General features: G+C 44.0%; 1 protein-coding gene across 6 annotated transcripts in view; it reads right to left on the bottom strand.

The window, feature by feature from the left end:
* The window catches only part of SEMA6D (semaphorin 6D), a 414,582-nt gene extending 388,805 nt beyond the window's left edge, over positions 1 to 25,777 (bottom strand). For 5 of the 6 annotated variants that reach the window (XM_061595391.1, XM_061595390.1, XM_061595398.1 and 2 more), the window contains exons 1-2: positions 25,438 to 25,777; positions 3,445 to 3,623 (exon numbers count right to left, since the gene is read on the bottom strand). The gene's annotated coding sequence lies outside the window, so the exon portion shown is untranslated. Of the gene's footprint in view, positions 1 to 3,444; positions 3,624 to 24,687; positions 24,706 to 25,437 lie in introns of those variants that run through there. The other variant, XM_061595392.1, reaches the window with a different exon arrangement.
* Positions 25,778 to 26,446: the final 669 nt, after the last annotated feature.

Raw genomic sequence — 26,446 nt, 5'->3', positions numbered from 1 at the left:
GAAGGAATCTCACTCAAAACTAGTGCTGAGCCAAAATTTGCAAACCGTGAAAGTGGGTGGAGATTTCAGCTGTTTGTATGATGTGGTGGTGGTAAAGGGGACAGGGAATGCTAAAAACATTGAGGGAGGAGGTTTCCTGGGATACATGATGGCAGCAGCTCTGGTCCCCCCCTTTTTATTTAAAAAAAAGATCTCTCACTTCTGCAAGCGGCAACCTGGGAGCAGTCATCCCCCCCAACAATCGTCTCCTGGGTATGACACCACGGCTGCGTATGCACCATGCTCCATGCACTTAAAGAACCCTGGGACCTGTAGCTTCTTAATGGTGCTAGGAACTGCCGTTCTGTGAGGGGTAACCCCAAGATTCTTTGGGAGAAGTCGCCAGCTTCAAATGCATGGTATGTACGTAGCCAATGAACCCCTCTGGACCAGTTTGATGTTTTTTGCAGGTGTACGCTGCAACATGTCACTGGCAACGAAAGCAGGGCAAAACAAAACAAAGAAACAGAACATTTGTGGTATGAGAAGTTACGAGATTTCAGCAGGAAGCTATGGAACATGCACTGATTAGAAACAAAGCAGTACATCTGCCCTGAAACCTTTGCAGATGCAAACAGTACTGAGAACAAGATTGCATATAACTGCCCCAATACCATCATGAGCACAGATAATCATGAATACACAATAAAAATGATGTCTGGAGGGACCCTCTGTCCTCTTGCAGCATTGCTCCCAAAGTCATTATTTGGGCTGGGGGGCATGGGAGGGACCTACACTGACTTGCAGCGGAAGACAATTTTTTTTATTTAAGGGGTAGGGAAGAGTTACTGCAGATGTGTACTTCAGTAAGCCCTCAAGCCCTAAGCCGTCAAGCTCTACCCGCAAATAAAGTCGGGAGCTTTCTATTTATTTTATTTTTTATTATCACATTTATATCCCACCCTTTCCTCCAAGGAGCTCAAGGTGGCATATATGGCTCTCCCCCCTCGCTATTTCATCCTCACAACAACCCTGTGAGGCAGGTTAGGTTGAGAGACTGTGACTGGCCCAAGGTCACTCAGCAAGCTTCATGGCTGAGCGAGGATTTGAGCCTTGGTCTCCCAGGTCCCAGTCCAACACTCCAACCGCTACACCACACTCCTACAAATTAATTTTTTCTCCCTTTCACTCGATACCCCACACCTTTTCCAAAGAACACAGCTAATGCTGAAAATTTTCAGCTCAGGTCTACTGAGAACACTAAATGTATTCATTTTAGTGCTCACAGTAGCCTGTGCATAGCACCATCAGCTTAATGCCAAGATGTGCCCTAAGCATGATTGCTTATTGCTTGATCTTAACACTGAGCATGCCAAGAAACGTGTCCTTAGGAAGTGGTGGCCCAACAGTCCCATCTAAAAACAAGGGGGAAGACAGTGTCCTTGCAACACGAACAGAGCATTGCAAAAACGGTGTGGGAGATTTTGACAGCTTAAAAGGCAGGGAATTAGGATGTTTATTCCCATACCTGGCAGGAACAGGATGGAACACCAGGATCCTTTCTGGCTGGTTGCCCACATCCATTACAGCCAGATGTTAATCTTTCCACAAGTTTGGGGCTGGAAGACAGATAAATTTCCCCGGAGCCTTTTCACCACTTAAAAACTAAACGCACAGCCGACAGGAGAAGCCACAATATGGGAAGAAGACACAGGATGACTGCCAACATTTAAATGACAAAAAACTAAGGCTGGAGACAACCAACAACTTTTTAGAGCACATTGAAGGTGATATGACAGGCATTGTAGGTCTTGGAGCATGCAACGCACACACACACACAACAACAACAGTCCTGCAGAGAGAGAACTAACATGCCTCCTAGAATTTTGTGTATTCCACAATATACTCATTATTCCACAATATACATTAGCTAAATCCATAGTTAAGATACATTTGACAGAAACCCATGTTTACACACGCTTGTAGTTTATGTATAGCCTTCTCACCTCCCTCTGAAATACCCAAGATACGATCTTTTGCTTTTCTCACGCTCCATCAAATCCCAAGTGTGATCAACAGAACAATTAATCTCTTCTTGAATTGCTGCAAGGTGCAAAACCACCACATTTCCCACCTTGCACGTAACAGTTTCTGGGCTGTCCTCCAGTCCCATCCCACTCCAGCCCCACACTGCCCACCCCCCCTGTACTACTGAAGCGATTAAACATCCTCTAACACTTCCAAGGTGGCTAATCTTGGCCATTTTCATTATTTTCTTAGACAAAACAACAAAACACACACAGTAATATCAAGACATAACAGTAAAAAGCAAATTGATTGTTTTAATATGCAGTAAGAGGGTATCTCACGAGAGTGATTATGTTTAATGCTTCTTTTAAGTATTGATGTGCATTTGTGTATTTGTATATGTTTAGTTTGGTCTATGACTATAAATAAAAACCCATCAATCAAAACCAGAACATTTAAAACAATGAATACAAAAATGCAGGATATAAAACTCTCACGCAGCAGGGCCACAGAAGAAGTTTGCAAACTTTAGGCAAGGGTGGGGGTTTCGTGGGTTTTTTGGTAGGCCTGAAGGAGAAGGTTGCCACAGGGTTCCACACAGCCCCATGGGAGTGATATATTCAGATGGTCATTGGGTTATATAAAACAAAACAGATTCACAGATTAAACCCAAGAGCTATGCAGATAAAAGAAAATACAAGTGGCACACATGAAAAGGTCAATATTTGTAACACATGATATGGTTGCATATGCAGTATAAAATATATATCTAACTTTTTTTTATCTTGTCTGAATAAATCTCGGGTTGCATTGAGGTGTGGGGTAGATGCTATTGAGAGCCTTAAGACATTAAAGCAGAATTAAAACTGCAAGGCCAGGGGTTGCCAATGTGCTGCCCTCCCACCGTTGTTGGACTCTATCTCCCATCCACCCCAGTTAGCAGGGCCAATAGGCAGGGATGATGGGAGTTGATCTCAACAACATCTGGAGGACACTGTGCTAATTATCCCCATGCCAGGCAGCCCTACATTATCTCTGTTTTCACCTTAAGATCTATACTTACAACAGGACAGCAAATGTCATTGGGGATCCCTCCCACTATATTTTGCAGAATCCTTCCTTATACGGCTTGCCTCCCAGCTCATTTCCTTCCTTCCTCTTTTTGTTTTTCTTCAGCCTAACCTGCATCTAAAGGCTGCTTCTTGCATGGCATTTGAGTACAGGTACCCATGTAGAAAAATGCATGTGCATTCAAGCAGACATAAAGGGTGTGCATACACTCATGCACACACCCCCATCTCCTCCTCTTAAAAGTGCATGCAAGCAGCAGCCTAATCCTTTCTCACTCACTGCCCATGCATATGTTTTTAAAAAGATTTCAGGGAGGCTTATGAAATTCTCCCCGTCCCAGTTTTTTTTTGCAGGGGATTAAGTTACCTGATCTTGCTTCCAGAGTGGCACCAACTTGTTAGCTATCTGCCATTCTTCCGTTTTCGAGTCCTGGGCTTTCTTCAGTCTGCTGTGCCTGTGTTGTTTTCAGCAATCACATCAAGATGCCTTTTTTTGCACTATTGTTTTATTCAATGTGCATATGCGCATTCAGTTGCATCAGCAGCCTGTAAGAAGGGAGACAGGGAAAGGTGCAAGCTGAAAATGGTGGAGAAATTGTGCATGCATCAATGGTGAAATTGCATTCATTCATCATTTTATTTGTATGCCGCCTTTCCACAAAAAAAGTGCTCAAGGCAGCTTACAACAAAGTGAACAGAAATACATCTCAAAAACTGCAAAAAACAATATCCTAACAAAAACTAAACAGTAACATAACAAATATAACAGCAAGCAAAAACAACTTTTCAATATTATGAACCTAATAAAACAATCTTTAAAAACAAAGGAGAAGTAACCATTAACACCCCCCAAGCCCCTAAGGAAAACCATTTACTATATCTCCTAAAAAACTTCATTATTCTGAGTGAAGGCTTCTTTCGGAGGGACTACTGAGGCAAGGCCTCAGCAGCAGCACAGTCTCTTTGTAAGCAGAGGTGTGGACTCCTCCCCTTCAACACAGGTGTAGGCTTCCAAGGTCACTTTGGGGTAAAAGGGGCAGGGCAGGTCTTCTCCCAGGCAGCAGAGCTTCTGCAGAGAACTCCTTACCAGGCCGTTCTAAATTATGTTTAAAAGTTTAGAATGTGGAGAAGAGCAAACTCATGAAACAATAATGGAACAGAGGACATACACTCATCCCTAAACAATTTAAGAATGTGCCCTTCTCATCTGACACATTCATATTATCTTTTTCCCATTCTATTAGTATTTCTGGGGCATTTAAGTGACATTTTAGCAAAGCACAGCTTGAATTACGCAGTAAGCTCTGGAGAGCTGACAAGATCCAGGTCATGAGCGGCATTGTTTTAGTGCAGGGACGAGCCAACTTCAGGCTTGCAAGATCTGCTGTGTAAAGAATGAAGTGTTGTATTCCCCATTCACTACGATGGGAAATCTAAAAATGTCTGCAACCTTTTCCCCTCTTGACCAAAGTGGTTGAAACCAGAATGTGTTAGGAGGAGAACATGCCAGGTAAGGGGAACTCGTCCCAGACAAGTCGTGTCTGTGCCCTGTTCCGGTTCTCCTCATATCCACAGGATTTCGGGTTGTCCTATCAGCCAGCTCTCGGATCTCCAAGTGCTGCTTTTAAATGCCAGGTCGGTATATAATAAAACCTCCTTAGTCCATGATATAATTGTGGATGAGGGCGCCGACCTGGCATGCATAACCGAGACCTGGGTGGGGGAGCAGGGAGGAGTTGCTCTTTCCCAGCTTTGCCCACCCGGGTATACGGTTCAGCATTGTGGTAGATCCGAGGGCCGGGGAGGGGGGGTCGCCGTGGTCTATAAGAGCTCTTTTCTTCTGACCAGGCACCCTGTCCAGGCGGTGACTGGTCTGGAGTGTCTCCACCTTGTGTTGGGCCAGCGAGACAGATTGGGAATTCTGCTGGTGTACCGCCCACCTTGCTGCCCAACAGCTTCCCTAGCTGAGCTGACTGAGATAGTCTCGGAGTTGTTGTTGGGATCCCCTAGACTTTTGGTGCTGGGGGATTTCAACATCCATGCCGAGGCTGTCTTATCCGGGGCAGCTCAGGACTTCATTGCCGCCATGACAACAATGGGGCTGTCTCAATTTTCTACTGGCCCAACGTATGTGTCGGGACATACTCTTGATTTGTTCTTCGCCACTGGACATGGAGATGGTGATCTGCAGGTGGGATGTTTTTCATCTACCCCATTGTCATGGACAGATCACCGCCTGCTGACATTTAGGCTTACGGCGTCCCTTTCCCTCTGCAAAGGTGGGGGACCTATTAAGTTGGTCCGCTCCCGGGGACTAATGGATCCTCTGGGTTTTCAGAAGGCTCTGGGAGACTTTCCGGCTGATAAGACTAGTGCTCCTGTCGAGGCCCTGGTCGAACTGTGGAATACGGAAATGACCCGGGCTGTTGACACGATCGCTCCTGCGCGCCCCCTTCGATGTAGAGCTCATACAGCTCCGTGGTATACCCCGGAGCTGAGAGTGATGAAACAAGAGAGGAGGAGGCTAGAGTGCAGATGGAGGTGAACTCCTGACGGATGCAATTATGCATTGGTAAGTGCCTCCACTAAGTTGTATGTAGAAGCAGTAAGGGCAGCAAAAAAGTGTTATTTTGCTGCCACTATTAGATCATCTTTATGCCACCCAGCGGAGCTTTTTAAGATAGTATGAGGGCTTTTATGGCCCTCAGGATATCACAGAGTCATCTGAAGCCCACTGCAATGACTTTGCAGGGCACTTCCAAAATAAAATCGCATGCATCCGTAGGGATCTCGACTCTAATGTTAGGACAGTTGAATCCATTGAGGTACCTAGATCACGGTCTTGTCCTCAATTATTGGATGAGTTTCAGTTGGTGCAGCTTGAGGAAGTTGACAAGATGCTTGGACTGATGCGTGCAACCACGTCGGTACTGGACCCTTGCCCCTCTTGGCTAGTAAAAGCTAGCCAGGCTGGAACTGCCGGCTGGGCCAAGGAAGTGATTAATGTCTCCTTGAGTGAGGGAGTTGTCCCTCGCTGTCTCAAGGAGGCTGTAGTGAGACCTCTCTTGAAGAGGTCGTCCTTGGACCCAGATAATTTGAACAACTATCGACCGGTAGCGAATGTTCCATTTCTGGGCAAGGTCTTGGAACGGGTGGTTGCCAGCCAGCTCCAGGCGCTCTTGGATGAAGCCGATTATCTAGATCCGTTTCTATCCGGTTTTAGGCCCGGTTCTGGCACAGAAACAGCCTTGGTCGCCCTGTATGATGACCTTTGTCGGGAGAGGGACAGGGGGAGTGTAACTCTGTTGATTCTCCTTGATCTCTCAGCTGCTTTTGATACCATCGACCATGGTATCCTGGAGAGACTCGCGGAGTTGGGAGTCAGGGGTACTGCTTGGCAGTGGCTCCGCTCCTACTTGGCGGATCGTCTCCAGAAGGTAGTGCTTGGGGAGCATTGCTCGATACCCTGGACTCTCCATTGTGGAGTCCCTCAGGGATTGGTTCTGTCCCCCATGCTTTTCAACATCTACATGAAGCCGCTGGGTGCGGTCATCAGGAGTTTTGGAGTGCGTTGCCATCAGTATGCTGATGACACGCAGCTCTATTACTCCTTTTCATCTCCTTCAGGTGAGGCTGTTGATGTGCTGAACCATTGCCTGGCCGTGATAATGGACTGGATGGGAGCTAATAAACTGAAACTCAATCCAGACAAGACTGAGACGCTGTTGACTTCCGGGAAGGGTGACTTAGCCTGTGCCTGCTTTTGAGACGGGCTCCTGCCTCAAAAGAAGCTTATTCAGATATATCAGTCAGTTTTTTCTTTTTTTTTTGACTGATTAAACTTCTCCCGGGTAGGGAGAAACGAAGAGATTAACCTCAAAGCCTATTTTTGTTGGGACGACCAGATCTCATTAATTTATGGGACGAGGTCCACCCGACGAAGGTGGGACGGATTTTCAACAGCAAGCTCTATCTGTTAAAGCGAACGTTCATCTTATCTTCTAAGAGAGAACGCACTAACAGGCAAGCACCCTTCTTTCTATATTTTTCTTTTACTTGACTTAAATTGTTGCTGTTTAAAAGAGATTTGCCAGATTGATCGGTTTTTGACATCTCACTGGGGAGCCATAACTTCTCTCTGCTACGCACTAATTAATAGCTTATCTCTGTTTTTGTTGCAAAAAGCTGTCCTGGATTTGCATTCTAAAGATATACACAGAAGAGGGATTTCTATTCCAGATTTTTATTTTGAAAAATATTATACTGTTTTGAGACTACTCTTTTTTTGGTCTATTTTATTTTGACGAATCTGTTTCTTGACGATTGCCATTAATTGTTTCGATCCTGGGAACTGCATTTTGTTTACTTAACTATTGGAGAGATAAGGCTGTCTGCTCTGTTTATACTGTGATGTCACCAAGTTTGGAGTATTAACCCAATTGTTGCTGAAATAAGAAGTGGTTTTCCTATATTTTTCTTTTAAAATGGCAATTAAGAAAGTGGCTGAGAATCTGGAAATAACTATGTTTCAGAAAATAATGGATGAGATTGAGATAATGAAAATTGAATTGAGTAAAATGAAGCAGGAGATTAAAGATATAAGGGTCCCTGTGAGAGAGGTGACCCTGGAAGGGGTCCCTGTGAGAGGGGAGACCCCGGAGATTGGAACAGGGGTCCCTGTGAGAGAGGAGACCCTGGAGACTGGAATAGGGGTCCCTGTGAGAGAGGAGATCCCGGAGATTGGAACAAACGTGGAACAGGAACAAGATTTGGAGTCTATGGACTTTAGAAATAAAATCTATTGTTTGGAACTCAATGTTATCTCTGAAGAAATTAATGAAGATTCTAGAGATAAAGTTATCAATGGCATGGACTATCTTCTGGACTGGAATGATGTGATGGAGCCCAATATAGAGAAAATCTATGGAATTAACTGCAGCCATGTGACAATGGAAAAACTTTTAAGAGATGACCCAGTGTATTTTGAAAAAAAGAACAGAGATATGATTTTACAGCAGTATTTCAGCAACCTATTCAGAATGGATGGCAAGAAAATATTTGGGATAGAGGTAATTCCCATCAGACTCTTACTATATGACTATGGCTTTGACAGCAAGATTATTATGGAATACTGATAATGGAAGATTGGATATTGAAATTACTGGACTTAACAAGACTACTGAAGATGGAAGATGGAAAATGGAATTACTAGAGATAATAGAACAATGGCTATTGAAATTACTGAACCTAACAGATTCTGATGTGATGGATTAATTGAAATGTTTATTTTGACTATGGTTATGACAATAAGATTATCATAATTAGTAATGAGATGGATTAATCGATATGCTTATCTGGAAAAAAAAATTGATAGATATATTTCTTAAAGAATTGAAACCTCTCTTTGACTTTTTGTGGAAAGAATAAAGTAATGTTTATGAGATTTGATGATTAAGTAAGATAACTACTGGAGGAAAGTGATTTTATAATATGACTTAAGAGACAGGATTGTTATATATTATAGACTTATAACTGATTTGATCTTTGACAAATGGGAAGTCAATATTTTACTCTTTATTTTTTATTTTTGTTTTTTTTTTCTTTTTTTTCTTTTTGTTTAACTATTTTTGATTTTGTTTTTTGTCTTTGAATGTTTTATGATTTTGTCTTGTATGTTTTATGAAAATCTGAATAAAAATTATTGAAAAAAAAAAAAAGACTGAGACGCTGTTGGTGAATGCCTTTTCCGCACAGATGGAGGATGTTCATCCTGTTCTGGATGGGGTTACACTCCCCCTGAAGAAACAGGTTCGTAGTTTGGGGGTTCTTTTCGATCCTTCCTTGTCACTTGAGGCTCAGGTAGCCTCGGTGGCTCGGAATGCGTTCTACCATCTTCGATTGGTAGCCCAGCTACGCCCCTATCTCTGCGGTGATGACCTCGCCTCAGTTGTTCATGCTCTAGTGACCTCTAGATTGGATTACTGTAATGCACTCTACGTGGGGCTGCCCTTGAAGACGGTTCGGAAACTCCATCTAGTGCAAAACGCAGCAGCCAGACTGTTGACGAGGACCAATCGGTCCTCACATATTACACCTGTTCTGGCCCGTTTGCACTGGTTGCCGATTTGTTTCCGGGCCAGATTCAAGGTGCTGGTATTGACCTATAAAGCCTTACACGGTGTGGGTCCGCAATACCTGAACGCCTCTCCTGCTATGAACCTACCCGTGCACTTTGTTTGACATCTAAGGCCCTCCTCCGAGTACTGACTAATCGAGAAGCTTGGAGGGTAATGACAAGATCTAGGGCCTTTTCGGTGGTGGCCCCCGAATTATGGAATAGTCTCCCCGAGGAGGTACGCCTGGCGCCTACACTGTTATCCTTTCGGCGCCAGGCCAAAACCTTCCTATTCTCCCAGGCATTTTAATTCATTTGTATGTATTTTAATGTTTTAATTACCTTAACATTAGGTAGTCTTATTATGTATCTGTATTTTATATCTTGCAATTTTGTTGATTATTGTTATTATTGTATGTTGTACACCGCCCAGGGAGCCATTGGCTAAGGGTGGTTTATAAATGAAATTAAATAAATAAATAAATTAATTAAGACTGCCAAATTGCAGGCCAAGCACTTACAGGGCAAAATGTCCTAATGGGAATGATACTAGATCATGAAGTATTATGGTTTCCAGGTATGTCCTGGGGGGGGGGAGGGAGATGGGTGCCCATTGTCTAATAAAGGCAGCCTTTCCCCCCTCAAAAAAGAATGTCTCAGGGAAGCCACTGAGCTGCTGAGAGCAACTCAATCACCTCACCTTTGTAGGTAAGACCACCCCACAAAGCTTCATAGAGTTCCTCCTACGATGAATCTAGTCTTTCGGGTATTCCCACCCCTCCCCACCCAGAAAAATAATGAAAATCACAGAGTCTGAATATTTCTGTGCAGCACTGAATGCGATACAAACAAGACTGATTTATAATATTAACAATGAAAGGGTTCTAAGACAAGCTTCAAGTCAGGGATTTCCCGATACATAAATTTGTCTTTTAGCCATTATGCTCAATCAGCTCAGATTATTTATTACTATTACCACCACAGCGCGAAAGGAAGGGAGGCTGAGAGCATGTGCAAAGACAAGATTCATGGAAGAGATTTCCCAATACATAGATCAGGCTCTTAGCCATTATGCTAAATCAGCAATTATCATGTATTATCATCAGCATCATACTACAAAAGGTAGGGAAGTAAGAGAGAGAGTGCAGAGATAAGATTCAAAGCAGGGATGTTCTGACACATAGATTAGCCTCTTTGTCACTGTGCTAAATCAGCTAATAAAAATATCAATACCTGGCCATTTGCTGCCTTTAAATGACCATCTCACACTGAGTAACATTAGGGCCAGCCCTGCCTACTGAAAAGGTATTAGGATGACATTTCCACCTTCTCACCTCTACTCCTTGCCAAGCATGAGAGCCATGGCATGCACAGGACCCGAGCTAGGCGCTGTTCCAGAGAAGCTCAGTTCAACTGGAACTCTGCATATGCCCTGAAGCCAGGTGATGCTTTTGACTTTGTTCTGAGCAATACACATGGCACTGTTTTAAGGGACTCAGAAAAATCTCAAGCCCAGTTGCATTTATTTTGAGCAGGAGTGGGGAATCTTTGGCCCTTCAGATGAACTACAGCCCCCATCATCCCTGGCCATTGGTGACGCTTGCTGGGGCTGATGGGAGTTGTAATTCAGCAACATCTGGAGGGCCAAAGGTTCCCCATCCTTGATTTAGAAGAAGCACTAGTGGTTCACACCAAATATCCTCCCCATAGTAACTGCTGCACAGAAAAACATCCCTGCAATAACTGTCATGCATAGTGAATCACTGAAATGCAAGCCTAATTAGCCCCTCAAACCACCTTCCTATCTAATGCAAACAGATGGCTGCATTTAACATTCATCTAGGCAATAAGGCATCCTCCAGAACGCACATTCCCTAGTAGCTGAATTAAGTCTGAATTTACTTTTGGGGGGGAAATAGCTCCACCTTTCTCTCCAAGGGACACTTCAGTCACCTGGCTGTGAGCAATTATCGTCCAGAGGCTGCTCTGCTACTATGGTGCAGTTGTATGGATATGACTAATCTCCGCACTTGGGTTAAATTAACTTTTAGTGTCTCCAACACCCAGCCTCGCCCTTAATGAGATCACCCTTGGTATTACAGCCCATACTCATCAGGCAGTCTCTGTCCTATAATTGGGTATCTCTCAGTACACACTTGGTTCAACCACCCCCAATCAGGGTCTTCCATGGCCACGTTCCTCTCAGTCTTCTGTCCCAAGAATGATTCCTTATCGCTCTTTTCCAAGCTTGCTCCAACCCAGTGGATGGCTACAGGAACAAAACTTCTTATTCTGCCTAGGTAGACCCCTTTACCTTCCATGCCTCCCTTCTACATCTCCTTGCTCTTCAGGTGTGGGGTTTTTTCAGATAAAAAATGGGACAAAAAACAGACCCCCCTTTTTTTATTTTTTCCCCACCCAGTCATTCACATCAGGACCCTGTGCTAACACAATCTACTACAAAATGAGCATTAAATATCCTCGATAACCATTATGAAGTAAGTGGTCACTCCTCTCCATAGCATCCGTGTGACTCAAGTCAACCCCCACCCCCTCCGAAGTGCCCTTTGTTCAACCCAAAGCATCAGACCAGTCCTCCTGTCTCCTCTCGTTAATTTTTCCTTAATGAAACAGCAACTGGGCACATGGGTAAATTGGAATGAGAAATGAGTGGATGAATTGGATAGGATTCCTAGGCAATTAATGCTGCTGATGGATTGCAAGGATGACCTACGGCATGATCGATTGGACAAAGGCAGAAAGAATTGATCAAGTTAGCTATGGGAACTTGAGAGTAAGGAGAACATTGGATTTAAAATTGATTAGATTGGAAAGTAAGTAAGGATCGATAAGAAGAAGAATACATTAAGAACATCCAATAATTGGTCTGAAGTACCAGGGAGGAATCCTGATGTAGGGCAAAGTGTGAGACAACAATAAGAGGGGGAGTAAATAGTGGAGGCTGCAGGAGGGGGGCAGAAAGACAGAGAAATATTAAGCTCATGGTTGAGATACGAGTAAGTAGTGATTTTTGTTTGCAAGCAATTTCTCCAAATATTATGCATTTTGTATGTTATTTTCACAAATATATTCATTTTTGTGCACACTTTCTCTTAATGCAATTAATTTTTGTAAACATCTTGTTGGATTGCAAAATTCGGATAAGTGCAAATTTCAAAGGGTGGATGATTATAGTAGTGACAATGACATACAGAATGCACAGTATTAGGAGAAATTGCTTACAACAATGTGTACATTGATTAAAACTACATCCAATATGTGTTTATTAGGAGAAATGCACACTAAAGTGCTGAAGAATCTTCATGCGGTTTTGCGGACAAATGCATTTAATATTGGAAAAATGAAAAACAGAGAACCGAAACTGATGGATCTTTCCACCCCTAGCTGGGAGTAAAGAAGCCCCTGTTTCAAATCTCACTCAGCTATTGGTAACCTTCAGCAAACTACCACTTCAGCCCATCACCATTTCATCTGTAACCAATGCCATAGTTTTGCTTACTTGACAGGGAATTTGGTTTTGTACTGTAACCTGCACGGAGTCTTTCAGATCAGGGAGGATTGAGACCAAGAGGTCATCCTAAATAGGTACATGTTGCTGGTTCTACAAGGGCTATAGACAAGAAGTTAATTTTAAATGAAAGCTGGGAATCTGGGCCAGATCACAGCACAAGTGAGAACCAGGTGGCATGGTAAAAACCCAGGAATATGACAACCCCATGAAAGGAAGTGGGGCTCCTTCAGGTACTTAGGCCTCAAGCCATTTAGGGCTTCAAAGATAAGCAGCACTAGATTAGGCAAAGCTGGAGGACCACAGACAGCTCCATGGGAGCAACCTGAGGGCTTTTATGCCTCTGTCTCCAGACTACCTTCTCCGGGCTCCCCTGTCCTAGCAGAGAGCTTCAGAGTCTTAAAGGCCTAACCCTCTGGCTTGAAGATGGGCACTCTTCCTCTGTTCCATAGCCTCCCTCCTGGTGTGCTCCTTGCAGTGCCAGATTGGCAATGTGTGGTTTTTCTCCCAGGACTTTTAAAAGAGCTTCAAAAAAAAAATTAAAACTGTTAGCATCTATTGTTCGTTTGCTGCACGTGAACTGATGCTGCGTTAGAATAATAACCAATAAACAATCTATCAGATTTCTTACCTGCCCTTCACCATGGGACCCCAGGTCAGGTTACAATAATAAAACATACAATTATAAAAACAGATAAAACTGTTTCAATTATAGAGGAAACACAGCCTTCCAAATGGAACAAAACAATGACTTGCATTGTTACCTTGTATTGCTTATCATTGCATTGTAGGGCATCTAGAGGCTACAGCATTAGGCAACTAACAAAGTTAATGAGCATCAACAACTCTATTGCAGCTCTTTTGCTGCACAAGCATGAACTGAACAGTGAGCTTCAGAAAGCTGAATACAGCTAGTTAAGTGGGCTACGTACTTATTGGGTGATGAAGGAGAGTAGATATGCTTTTATTATGTTGGACAAACTGGGTGAAGGTAGCTTGAGCAATGATTGTTACCTGGAAAGTCTCAGGCAGAGATCTGTCCCATGATTAATGCAGGAGAGCCTTTAACTAGAAGCGACAGGGAATAAACTCAGGATCATCTATGAATAAATCATGTTATCTACCACTGAGCTGCGAGCCAACGTGAGTGCTCTTAAGCATGTTTTAAGGGGATGTCTGAAAATATGTGTGGCAGCTTCCCCAACTTGGTGCCCTCCAGATGTTGTTGGGCTCTACCTTCCATCCTCCTTGACTGTTGGCCATGCTGGCTGGCAATGACAGGATTTGGAATCCAGCAACATCTGGAGAGCACCAGGCAGGGGGGAAATTGATGCATCATGTCAGCCTAATATTCATTAACCCTCCATAACAGTATTTGATCTTACATTTGTGACAGCTCCTTCTTTGCACATTCATTTGCAAGTTCCACCCATTTTTGGGCTCTTGACTCTCACTTATTGGGCCCCTCATTCTCAAGGTCACTGCCCATCACTCAAAGCATTAGCACCATCTCATTTGTATCCTGTTTTTCCTTTCAAAGAAGCAGATGCGTTAAAGCTAACTACATCTACAGTACTGTACAATACATATTCTAACGCCACGTTTTGCAATGTGGTCGACACAAGGTTTTTGGTGTTTGCAATGGAGAAGCCAATTAATTGGCTAGATCGATCCCATTAAAAGGGTTTTGACTTTAAAAAAAAGACAGCCCTCCCTCCAATTAATTGGGCAGATTTTTCTTGTTTAAATGATTTTTAGGGCAAACACTTATAAAAATTGCAAGGACAGGTTATAACAATTGGAGCTCTTTTTAAAAAAGGGCAAGTAAGGAGGGACATGATGATGAAGTTGTATTAAACTATGCATGGTGTAGGGCAATAGTCCTCAGCTTTATCAGACCAAGGACCCACCTTTAACCCAGACATACATTTGGGGACTCACATATTAATTTTACACTGTATTTGTTCAATAGTTGTATTGCTGCTGAGATTCATCTTAGGTTAGGCCCACCTGTGGGTCCTGACCCACCAGCTGAAGACCAATTGTGTAAAACAGTGGTTCCCAAAAGCCCCCCCCCCATGGACCACCTGAAAATTACTGAGGGTCTTGGCAGACCACGTAATATTTTTTCTCCCTGTTGTAGCAATTGCAATGCAGATAGTGCATGATTTTAATTGTATTTTATTGCTTCTTTCATTTCTTACATTGTACAAAAAAATGCAGTATAATAAAAAAACAATAAAATGCTATTAAAATCAATACAAACATTTAATGGATGTGCTGTCTCCAGCCTTCAACCACAATCCAAAGATGAATGAAGCTCGCAGACCACTGGTGGTATGTGGACCACAGTTTGGGAACCCCTAGTGTAGAAAAAATGGAGAAAAGTTTTTTTTCCTCTTCTTTCATTAACCCTAGAATCTGGAGTCATCAAATGAAGCTTAATGGTGGGAGATTCAGGATGGAGAAGAGGATGTGCTTCTTCCCATGCTACCACAAGACGTAGTGATGGCCACCAACTTGGAAGGCTTTAAAAGAAGGTTAGACAAATTTGTGAAGGATAAATGCATTACTAATCATGATAGCTACATGTTATCTCCAGGATCAGAAGCAGCATGCCTCTCAACACCAGTCACCAGGAAACAAGAGGAGGAGAGGACTTTTGCCATTATGTCCTGTTTATGGGCTTTTCCAAGGCATGTGACTGGCCACTGTAGGAACAGAATCCCAGACCTGGGTAGGTCATTGGTCTGATTCAGCAGGACTCCCCTTATGAAGCATGTTACGACACCTGCATGCATCATCTAATAACAAAAACATGCTTTTTTTCTTTTAGAATGCCTGCGTTCTCATAAGCACACTTATACAGAATCAAACTAATTAGTCATCTAAGATTTCTATAGCAAGACAACATCCCTAAGAGATCCATAAGATGAGCCCAGTGATTATAACAAATTGGCAACACAAAGGCTCACAGCAGTCAAACACCAGTTTGTTTCTTAGAGTCTTGAAAGGGGCGGCATCAATGGGTTATCTTCAGCTGAGTCCTACTCAGAGTAGACCCACAGAAATTGATGAACCTAAGTCAGTCATGTCTATTAACTTCAATGGGCCTACTCTGAGTACGACTAGCATTGAATATCACCCAATGATCCATCTCACAATCATCTCTTTGCTTCAAAGTCCGTTTGACCACATACAACAAATTTGTGAAGGATAAATGCATTACTAATCATGATAGCTACATGTTATCTCCAGGATCAGAAGCAGCATGCCTCTCAACACCAGTCACCAGGAAACAAGAGGAGGAGAGGACTTTTGCCATTATGTCCTGTTTATGGGCTTTTCCAAGGCATGTGACTGGCCACTGTAGGAACAGAATTTGTTTTATGTTCACCGCCCAGAGAGCTATTGCTAGTCGGGCGGTATATAAATTTAATAAATAAAATAAATAAATACAACAATGGGACAACGTAAATGAGTGTGTTGAGCACAGGAAATCAGGCCTCTATCACAGCATCTTCAAAGTGTTGCTGCCTGCCTCTGGATCGGAATGAGGAGTCTCCAGAATGCTCCTCCTTCAAGAAACCAAGACTGGATGGATCAGATTTGGTGATGTATTAAATAAAGTGCAATGAAAGTCATTTGGCAGGGCTCAGGGTTATTCAGAGTCCAATGAAAGCATGAAAACACTTTTTTCATATTTATTTGTACTTTAAACCTTTATAAGGTTTGATTTATGTATTTAATGATTTAGCATAAATCATGCTATGAAGCAAGGAACACCTGCTACATACACACTAAGGCCAGTGATGTAAAATTATTGTATGATAAAACTATATTTAAAATTGCAATCAACCTTGTGTAAACTTTACTAGAAAATTGCTTTACATATCTGGAAAAAAAACCCAGATGTAACTGCTAGCACTGAAGAGCTCAATACTGAACTGGATGGATTCAGTGGGATAATTAGTCTACAAAATATATCAAAACATCCCACCAAACTTACAAAAGTTATAAATGGGAGTCCCACCCTATTTTCTGCACAGGTGCACTTGGCACCTTCACTATGTAGTTTTCATTGCATGATGAAGATGCACCTCTTTACTCTGGTCTTTGACACTCAAGGTATTTTATTTAGAGACCCACCCTGTTCTATTGATTGTAATTTTATTAACAGACTGCATTTTTTAAATTGTTGTAACTGGCCTGAGGCAACATGATGAAGGGTAGGTAAGAACTCTAATTAGTAATAAACAAAGAAACACTAATAACAATGGCATATCCCATCTACTTTTTACATGGAAATTTAAAGATTAGCTTACCCAAAACAACAGCAAAAACAGCAGAAGGCTGCTATGAGCAAACGCTGTAGATAAACTAGAGTATAACAAACAGGGATGAAAAGATTTTTCAGTTTTGTTTCTCTCTATTGCTCATTTTTCCAGTCTTAAATCCAGTTCATATTTCTGCAGCAATTTGCTTTTTTTTAAAAAAAATAAATCATAAAATTCTCCAGAATTTTAGTGCAAATTTCTCCTAATAAATACATTTTTTAGGCAGTTTGGATGAATGTACATTTTCGCAAGCATCATCTTATCACATAATGCATTTTGTATGTTATTTTCACTTCATTTTTACGCACATTTCCCCCTAACATTTGCATTCTTGTCAGTATTATTTGGTTGCCGAACTGCATTGCAAAATTCAAGTAAGTGCAGATTTAGGATGGCTGTGTTTCCATTCTCATATTGTTTCATAAAGTGCAAATTTGATAGGTACGGCTTGAAATGCTAACTAAATCGAATTTCTCGTCCATCCCTAATAACAAACTTGTGGTGCACAGATATTCTGTACACACTGTCAGGCATGTTTTTTCATATTTGTCTAGTGCTACCCTGCTGGCAGAAAGATTAGAGAGTTTATATTTTTTTAAAACCAAAGTTTTTTTTTTAAAAAAAATGCCTGCAAGTTAGAATGAAGCATGAAATAAATCAAAAAAATCCATTTCCTACAGAGCTCTACCATCTTGAGAATCCTGGCATGCACACAACAGCAATTGGCTCGCTTACATTATTCGCAGATGCCCTTCAAAATTAGCACCTCACTGGATTTTACAAGGTCAAAAGAAACAGTTGTCATTCTCATTCCGTTAATCCCAACCTCCCTTTGTGTATGTGACGTGCCCTCTGCTCTGAACAGATTTAATCAGCGCTACAGCCCTTCCTGCACACCCCAGTGCAACACTGTAGTCCTCCTTAGCGGAAAGCTTCCAAACCTGAGCTGCCTAAAAGTGAAGAGAGAGATTTTGCTTATCCATTCCTTTTTTATTGTCATCTCTCATTTTAGGCTGCAAGTGCCTTGGGGGAAGAGTTTGGTTTTTGTTTCACTTGTTAAGTACCATAGGTTGTACTGAACCCATGTCCTACTCAGAGGAGACCCAGGAAAAGGAATGAACATGGCTAACTTAGGTTAAGTGCTGTCAGTGGGTCCACTCGGAGCTGAAGACAACCCTACATGGGCTCCTACCGGGAGGAAGGGTGGGATATAAGTCAAATAATAATAATAATAATAATAATAATAATAATAATAATAATAATAATAATAATAATAAAACTGAGACCACAGCTAGCCTCATGTACATTTACAGCATGTTACATCTCTGGATGGTCTTTGGGGAAGGCCTATAGCTCAGTGGTAGAGCATCCGCCTTGCATGCAGAAGGTCCCAAGTTCAGTCCCTGGTGCAGTGGTGCTTAACTTTTTGGGGGCCCTTTCAGAATCTGATGAAAGCTATGAACCCCCATAAATAAATCAATACAATTTATTGTATTGCACTGGAAATTGCTTTTTTTTTGCAGCCAGTTCACAGACCCCTTAAGCCCATCCATGGCATCTCCAGGTAGGGCTAGGACTGCCCCCTGCCTGAAACCTTGGAAAGCAGATGCCACACTGGGCTAGTTGGACCAATGGTCTGCTTCAGTACAAGGCAGCTGCCTTGGTTCCATCCATGCCCTTTCCTCCTCCAGGGACACCATCCAAAAGTCTCCTGTTCCCTCTGCCCAATACATTTGGCGCTGCCTCCCAAACACTTGTGGGGTTTCACCTCTTAGTCCCCTCCCCGCAAATCCATCATGTCCACAAAACCTTTGACACAAGCCTCCAGTTCCTTTGATTTATTGTAGGCTCGGGCCAAGCATGTGGGACCAGGGACAAATTTGTTCAGTTCACATTTTCATCTGAACGTACCTAATTTGCAGCTCCTGAAGTGAAAAGCAAACCAAAATGCAACCATCCTTTAAAAGGTCATACCTCCAAATTTCGTAATGTGCTTTTCCAACCAAGAGGCATGGACAAAAACACGTTTTTTTTGGGGGGGGGAGAACATACAAAACCACATTCTGGGGAAATTGCATGCAGAAATGCCTATCCAAGGCCAAACTGCATAGAAAAATCCACATATTAGGAGAAATCCACACACACACTCAAATTGTTAAAGAAAAAAATGCAAATCAATGTAGAAATGGGGCAAACCAAATTTAAAGTTGGAAAAATGAGAAACAGAGAAAAAGCAAAATAGAGAGATAAGTCCATCCCTGTGTGTAACTGAAACAAGTGTATACTGCTTCCATATTTGACTCCTGCCCCCACTTCCCTCTGTTGCCTGAGGGCTGAATTTCAGGCTGTAAGTTCTTCAGGGCAAGGACTCTGTAAAACACCATGAACACTAAGTGGCACTATAGAATTATACAAGCTTACTGGTTGACCGCCCCCCCCCCGTGGCCAGTCACAATCTCTCAGCCTAACCTACCCTCTCAGGATTGTTGGAAGGATAAAATGGGGAGGGAGAAAGTCCATGTACATCTCCTTTAGCTCCTTGGAGGAAAGGTGGGATATAAATGTAATAAATAAAGAAAAAATATTGTCAATGGAGCTTTCATCCTAAGAATTGCCCAGGAATTGCAGCCTTAGGCAGCAATCCAATAATGTCTACTCAGAAGTAAGCTCCACTGGGTTCAATGGGACTTACTCCCAGAGATTAGGGTGTCCTGGATTGCAGCCCTAGCTATTAAGATGTAAGAGACAGAACCTATTTCTAGGTCCCCCCTCTGAAGGAGGCTTGAAGGTTGGTGACTAGGGAGGAGGCCTTTTCAGTTGTGGCTCTCCATCTGTAGAATGCTCTCCCCAGAGAGGTCCACCTGGTGCTTTCATTGACATCTTTCTAGCACCATGTATAGATTTATACTTTTTCCTAGGCATTTGATAGACTGAGATGATGTTATGTTATTAGTGTTCTGCCAAAGCTTCCTGTGGCTGTTAAAGGGGTTGTTTGTCCTGTTTCATAACCAAGCAGGGACTGCCTGAACCCTTATATCCAAGTTTGATCACTGAGATCATCTGCAGGAGCGGGCTTTGGTTGGCCCCAAGTTGAGACAGCTCATTTAACATCGACACGAAATCGAGCCTTCAGTGTCATCAGCCCAGTTCTCTAGATTGCTCTACCCACAAAGATTCGGCAAGCGCCTTCTTTTTTTAACTTTTAAAAGCCTGCTGAAAACTTTTCTGTTCTGCCAGGCTTATGCAGGCAATTAAGAAGTTTTTTTTTTTGCAATAGCTGACCTTTTTAAAAATTGTATTTCTAATGTTTCTATTGTAGTTTTTTTTTAACTTCTTGTAAACTGATTTGATTCTTTTAACAAAATAACAGTATACAAATATGTTTATAAATAAATCATAAGCAAGTAGAGCTAGGTCCCTCCTAGGTCCCAGTCCAACATTGTAACAACCATCATCATCATCATCATCCCTTTCTCCCAACAGGAGCCCAGAGCAGCACCACTACACCACACTGCCACAGTGCGGTTCCCACAACTTCCTTGTTTTCTGCAAAAACAGGCTACATCACTTAATGTGTCCCAGAGAAAGCAGGCAGATCAGGACAGCACATCCTTGCACCCATATTTCAGAAAAGAAAAAGAAAGAAACAAAGACAAAATGTCAATTGAACATATAAATAGGAGAGCATATGACTTCCTGGGATCTATTAATTATCCTAGTCAGATGCATCTGGGACTAGACAACAGAACCTCCAAAAATGTACACTTTAGTACATATAGTTTCACAACTGATAAAATGCATGTGAGCATCCACATGAAATGAGAACTGTATCCTGACCAAATCCTTCACAGATTGTCAGGTTACCAATTGCCGGTCTTCCCACAGCTACTAGATAAGAAAAGCCAGCAACGGTTCTTTTCATCAAACAGAAGCACAAATGCAATAAACTTCTTTTCAAAGGCATTTTTCCAGTTCTCAATACTCACTCGTTTTCAGAGTTAAGGCTAACATCCTAAACACACTTCTTAGAGAGTAAGCCCCACTGGACACAACAAAAGTTATTTCCAAGTAAAGGTGCAGAGGATCACACTGTAAAAACTGTGAGCCGAGTTCAAATCTCTCTTCAGCCATGAATGCCCCGGGTGGCCTCATGTCAGTCACTGTCCTCTCAGATTCAGACACTTTTTGCCTATCCCGCAATCTGGAGAGAACAACATTGGCCAACATTGCAGGGATGTTGCAAGAATTGCAGCAAAAGTATTTCAACCCGTGAAGTTCACAAATAGATTGAGAGCCCCTGATTCTGGAGTGCTTCTAAAGCTAAACAGGTATTATATAGAGAGCGCTCTCTCAGCCTCAGCGGAAGGCAATGGTAGACCCCCTCTGAATACTGCTTACCATGAAAACCCTGTTCATACGGTCGCCATAAGTCGGGATCGACTTGAAGGCAGTCTATTTCCTTTTCCATCTGATTGGTCCCTTACAATGCTGAACATGAGAACAGGGCCCTGCAGGATCAGACCAAAGGTCCATCTGGTTTGGCATCCTGTATTCCAGAATGGTCGGCTAGATACCTCCAGGGGACCCACAAGCAAGGCACTGGGTTAAAAGCACTCTTCCACTTGCTGCCTCCCACAATTGCCATCTGACACCGGGGCACACTGCCTACGAGCACAGAGCAGGAACGAGGGATCTCAGGCCTGGTGGCCAAATGTGGCCCTCCATGCCTCTTTATTTGGCCCTTGGGACTCTCTGCAGGCTACAGCTCCTTCCCAGCCACACCCCTCACCAGCCATGCTTTGCACCCTCGAGTCTTTTTCTTTTGGCTGGAACGTGTCCCTGAACTCTAACAATAACTCTTGCTTGCCTGGATGGAGGACAGAGAGGGACGCGCTTACAGTCTGTTCTACTATACAAACAGAACACTCGTTGCTCCGCCTACTTTTGCCCCATCCACCACCATCAGAAGGTCACCCCAAAGGGGATGCAGCCCTTGTACCGAAAAAGGTTCCCCACCCCAGCAGAGAAATTCCAGGTAGCTCGTGAAATAGCTGGCGACAGCCTTAAGGTGGGATTCTGTGCATGTTTGCTCAGAAGTAAACTGCGCTTAATTTCTGGAGGAGTAACCGCAGCGGTCTGTTGCAGCAAAAAGTCTTTTCGCACCTTGAAGACTAACCAATGATATCGTGGCATAAACTTCCACAGACCATCCCAATAGAGATGACTACAACAGACCTGTCCAATGGAGGTTACTCCCAGGTAAATATGTGCAGGCAACTGCTTCTCTAACCACCTCCGTGAATTGGGCCAATCACCTTTCAAAGCCAGCTGCCATCACATCTTTGCATCAGCAATAAACCAAAGACAAATGCCTTGTATCCCTCTGATTCGACTGCCAATCAATTTCATTGGACAACCCCCTGCATTGTAGTATTATGTGTGTGAGAGAGAGAACTTCTTTCTATTCACTTTCCCCACAGGATGCATCATTTTAAAACCTCTACATGTCACCCGATGCTATACAATCCTAACCATGTTTATTCAGAAATACAACCCACTGAGTTCAAGCGTAATTACCTCTTTATCAATGTGCACTGGATTGCAGGGTGTTGTTTTTACAGTGAAATCCTATACATTTCTACTCAGAGAGTGGGAAAGCCCTCCTGAATTTAATGGGACCAATTCCCATGAAATATGCATACAATTGCAACATTAATCTTTTCTTTTTTTGCCACTCTAAAATATACATCAATAACAAAACCACTGTAAAGGTTGAATGTATGTAAAATAAATGTTTTTTTTAAAAAACGTAGTCAAACATGAAACTATGGCATAAGTACTAAGTACTATTAGTCAAATGCTAAACATTTTTATTCATGAAAGAAAGATGTGCAGAAACTGCAGATTGAATTCTCCTTTTAAAAAACCGAGCCAGCAAATGGAAGTAAAGCTAGACACAGCTCATTTTGCATTTACAGCTGGAAACTTGGAAACACACAGAGAGCCAAAAGGCCATTCAGGCTGGGTAGGCAAAAGTATTTATGTTCTACTTTCTCTCCTAATCAAAATCTGCTGGAAAAAATCCATGTTATTGTTACACTTGAAGAGGACGAAGGCAGGGCCCAGACAGACACCGAAGAAGAGATCAATAGCAAGTCATACAAACGCCGTGATTTAAAAATAAGAATGGCACTGAAAGTGGAAACCATACAAATGAATAGAATTTCTAACTAGTTTTCCATTTCAGGGGTAGTCAACTAGGGTGCTAAGAAACCAGAGGATTTAAATCATTGGTAAAGCACAATAAAAACAGTATGTAGCGGAGTTAGAAAGCAACCGCCACAAAAGAGTAAAAATGGCCATGTATACAAGCTTTTTCAAAATAATAAAAAGGCAGCTGTAACTCTTGTAAAATACTTCAAGAAGTCTTGTTAGCACCTTGAAGACTAAACACATTGATTATGACATAAGCATTCATGAACCAGAGTCCATTTCACCAGCCTATAAAAATGCTTATGCTATCATCACTTTGTTGGTCTTTAAGGTGCTGCAACGAAGACTAAGGCAGCCACCCCACTGGAAATTGTATTTCTTTCCCGTGCAAAAAACAACCTCCAGTTCCCCCCCCCCCATTTTCCTTAGTTCAGTTAACAGGTCCCTCGCAAGTACACACCTCGCACAGAATTCCCCCTTTGAAATCATGCCAGGATGTTAAACAGAGACTTTAATATAATGCATCTCTCTCAGGGGAAAAAGGCCGGCTTAGGAACTCTCCGCCTCAGTAGGCCAGCGCGCTTTGCAACTCCATCCAGAATGGTCAGGTTCAGAAAAGACATATTCCCGCAGAGCCATTTGGGTAGACTGAAAGTCCTGTGGCAGCCACTGTCACTTGGTGCAGCCGAGCTGGTTAAATTTCCAGGTTATGCAATCGTTTTGCAACGCTTGGCTCTACCTTGGCTCTAACGTTTTGTTCCGCTGACTACAAATACATAGGCGTATTTCTGCCCCGAAAAACAGAAAAAGTAGCAGAAGAGAGAGAATCAGCAGGGGACAGCAAGGGGACACTGTCCAGTCACTCACACCCTATTTGGAATGATTGAACATGTGATGCAACGCTGTATTGATCATGTCTGAACTAAGAGCCTCTCTCCCCTTAGCTGGGGGGGGGGCAGGGAGCCAGAGAAGACCTTTGACATCCCTGTGAGTTCTTGGATGGAGGGGAGGAAGGGGGGATGTGAGACGTGAAAACCCCCAAAGGAAGGGGGAAGGGAAGAAAGGCTGAAACATTCTTTTTCTCTCTCATCAACCCTAGAACTGCTGAGTACCCAGCTGGGAGAATAATTGGAAAGTGCCAGCATCCTCAGAGCACTGCAAAAAGGAGGCAGAAAGCAGGGAAAATTTATTGGAAGGACTTGCTTGGCCGAAGCAGTCACAGACATGGTAGCAGCTCAGACGATTGGGCATTCCCGAGGGTGGAGGTGCTGCAAGGAGAGACGCTGTAACATTTGCATGCAGCCAGGTGCAGAAAACGAAAAAACCAACACGCACCCCTCCCTCTCTGGCACAAAGAAAGCCCCACAAGTGGAGGCCAGTTGTTCTGCTTGCCTTTCCTTTTTTTTTTTTTTTTACCTCCAATAACCTGGAAGTTTCTCACTAGGAGTCAGTTACCAGCCAACACATCGTCATGCGTCTCGCTATCAATGTCCACCCGCAAAACCTAGTTCCCAGACGCTACGGAGAGGAAGGCGGAGATGGCCAACGGTCCCCTCCCCCCCCGCCGCCGCCTTTCCATTCAAGATGCGCAAATGACGGCTAGGAAAGTCGACAAGGAGACAACACGGCTCTCGGCGGCTTTGCCGACCTCCCCTGCAAGGGCAATAACATCATCGCAAGAGAGAAACAATCACAAAGAGGAAAAAAGGGGGGGCTTAGGAAAGAATCAAGGCGGGGGGGCGCTTTCCCCTCAAGCTACGCGGCACACGCAGCCTCGACACAAACGCGCGCGACTTCGGCTCGGCGTTACCGCAGCCGCCACGCACGCCCGAAAACGCAAAGCCCACAAGCCCTCGCCCCGAAGCCGACGCCCCGGCACTCAGTGGGGCTTCCTGCGGAGCACAGGCGACGGCTGGGCTGAGGTTGCCCGCGATGGAGGAGACGCCGAGCCCGCCTCCCGCACAGACACCCTTTTGACCTCTTTAACAAAACGGGGTGTGTGTGTGTGTGTGTGGAGAAAACCACCCTCGACGCCTTGGTGGCGCGTTCCCACAGAAACCCAGACCCGGGGCCAACACGAGAAAGGCGCCCACCGCGCCGCTCTCCCCGCCCGGACCCGCCTTTCCGTAGTCCGCGGCCAGCCACACCCACAGCGCAAGAGCTCACCGGCTGGCGGCCAGCGCGCCTTCGAGCCCCGACGGCAACTCCGGGGACGCAGCGGCGAGGAGAACCGCCCGGCGCTGCCCGGCTTCGACAGGAGCCGCTGAGACTGGCCTCTCTCGTCCGGGGCTCAGCTGCTCGCTTGCTCGCTCGCTCGCTCGCTGGCTCTGTGGCGACGGCAAAGCGGCTCTCCGCCAGCCACAAACTCCCCTCGCGGCTTCACTTCAGCCGAGCCCGCCTCCTCGGCCCTCCCACAGCCATTTGTGGCTGGCTGGCTGCTCCTGGCAAGGAGGGAGGCAGGCAGGCTGGCTGGAGCCCCCTTTCCCCGCATGCGCGCTCCCGAAAGCGCCCCCCTCTCCCCGGCTGCGAGAGTTAGGCGCGCTTCAACCTCTGGATGGCACTTGGGCTTCTTCGGGGAAGCTGCTTTATACCGGTGCAGAGCGTTGGTCCGTGCAGGTCAGTGTTGCCTACACGGGCTGGCAGCGGCTCTCCAGAGGTTCAGGCAGAGGTCTCTCCCAGCCCTACCCGGAGCTGCCGGGATTGAAGGTTAGGACCTTCGGCGCGCGCGAGGGACGCGCTCCCGGTCTGGCTGCACGTGTGGGTGCACGAGAGGGAGAGAATGAGGCGCCTGCTAGAACAGCTGTGGGAAAAGGCGCGCTGGAAGTCGCGGGACCACATTCCCCCATGTGGACCACTGGCCGCTGGGGGTGGGGCGGATGGGAGTTGGAGCCCAACGACATTGATCCGCCAGATCCTCTGGCTTTCTTAATCCTGGGTAGGGATGGGTGAGAATTTCGATTCAGTTTGCATTCCAAGCCGAATTTATCAAATTTGCGATTTCTGAAACCATATGACAACCGAAGCACAGCCATCCTTTGGAATTCGTATTTATTAGAATGTTGTTTGCGCAGTTTGCTAACGAAACAATATTTACCAAAATGCATATATTAAGAGAAAGGGTGCATAAAAATGAATACGTGAGTGAAAATAACCTGCATAAAGGCATGAAATGATG

Source organism: Rhineura floridana, chromosome 14, assembly GCF_030035675.1.
Source record: "Rhineura floridana isolate rRhiFlo1 chromosome 14, rRhiFlo1.hap2, whole genome shotgun sequence".
NCBI lineage: Eukaryota > Metazoa > Chordata > Lepidosauria > Squamata > Rhineuridae > Rhineura > Rhineura floridana.
This window is presented reverse-complemented; position numbering and strand designations above follow the sequence as displayed.